The sequence below is a fragment of the Octopus bimaculoides genome, chromosome 1 (genome assembly GCF_001194135.2).
Source record: "Octopus bimaculoides isolate UCB-OBI-ISO-001 chromosome 1, ASM119413v2, whole genome shotgun sequence".
NCBI classification, from domain to species: domain Eukaryota; kingdom Metazoa; phylum Mollusca; class Cephalopoda; order Octopoda; family Octopodidae; genus Octopus; species Octopus bimaculoides.
Genome location: NC_068981.1, coordinates 160,764,984 through 160,766,801, shown reverse-complemented (window position 1 = coordinate 160,766,801; position 1,818 = coordinate 160,764,984).

Sequence of the window (1,818 nt, the reverse complement as noted above, 5' to 3'; positions counted from 1 at the left end):
GGTGGTGGTGACGATGATGATGATGAAATGTATGTATACAAAACAATAAGGCCACATTAAATAACACACAAGAAAAATCCTTGATTTATTGAAATTATTTCTGTTGCTTTCAGAAATGCCAGACCAGTCACTATAGTGGCAATTAGTACCAATTCTAAATGAGAAGGGAAGATAAACTCACAAATCAAAAATTCTCCAAAATTCCTCTGCCATTAAGGAAAAGACAATCTGATTGTCTGAAGACAAGAGGACAGCTGTGGATAGATGTTTCTATGTTTCACTCTGAGTTATTTCACTTAGTTCATTTGCACTTCATTTATGCAGATTACCTAAGCCATAATGTATTCAGCTCTGTTTTGAATCATACCAATTGATAACAGTGAGCAGAAGGTCTGATATGAAAACTTTCTGAGAATTTATAAATTAAAGCCTTTTTTTAAAATATTTACAGTTATGATTCTAAATATTTATAAATACATTTTATAAATACCTACTTAGAAGTAGAATAATATTACTTAGCTTTTTTTTAAAATTTGTCTTGCATCTTATATACATATTATCATCATCATACAGTTTGTTCATAGCATATATCAGACACAAAACTCTCGGGCTTTGAGTTAATTTAGCAACTTTGTGGCTGTTCAGGCCAAGGGTGGTATAGAAGAGCTAGAGGGAGGATTTATTACCGGAGAGGGTTTGTGGGGAATGAGGAAGTGTGAGTTGCTCTTTGCATGTTCAATGTCAGATCTCCGCCCCTTGACGTCTGTTATTTTCTGTCTGGTTTGTTTCTCTTGATGATAACATGCCTCCACTTTGGGTAATCCTTGGCAACTGGTACTTGGGTCAATAGAGCAGCGGAGGAGTCAATAGAGCAGCAGAGGAGTCAATAGAGCAGCAGAGGAGTCAATAGAGCAGCGGAGGAGTCAATAGAGCAGTGGCCTTGAAAGGGAAACTAAAAATTCAAGTGGTTATCTCAGTCAGCTCTTCAAATCCTTCCTAACAGAATGTATAGAGAGGAACAATCTTTCAGTGGAAGTATGTGGTTCACACAAACTGGAAATCTGGGAAGTTTCGTTTGGTCACAGAGTATAAAATAACAAATGGAGAATCAAGGTACTGGTATCACTTTTATTCATTGGTTACAACTATTTCAGCAACATATGGGTAATGAATCATTTAACAAGTTGGAAAATATGAATATGAACAATGACTACATAACATTCACAATAAAAATTCATAGTCATTTCATCAAGACCTTTATGAATAAACTCGCTGAATTACCCACCGTTGCCCAGGTCACTGCTGTTTTTATTCAGATTACTCTTTTACTTGTTTCAGTCATTTGACTGTGACCATGCTGGAGCATCGCCTTTAGTCGAGCAAATCGACCCCAGGACTTATTCTTTGTAAGCCTAGTACTTATTCTATCGGTCTCTTTTGCTGAACCGCTACATTATGGGACGTAAACATACCATCATCGGTTGTCAAGTGAGGTTGGGGGGGACAAACACAGACACGCAAACATATACACACACATACATATATATATATATATATATATATGGGAGAATATACAAATAATAACAACAGACGAGGACAGGTGGTGTAAATAACAAAAGTATATATTAGTATGACGCTCGGGAATACGGAAAGTCTTTGACGTTTCGAGCTACGCTCTTCAACAGAAAGAATACGGAGACAAGGAGAAAAACACGGAGAAAAAAATTGAATAGTGTTCAGTCAACGGTCAATCATAATAATGGCCGATCATAACAATAGCTGACCGGAAGTTAGAAATTCTTATTTCAGGAGAGCTAA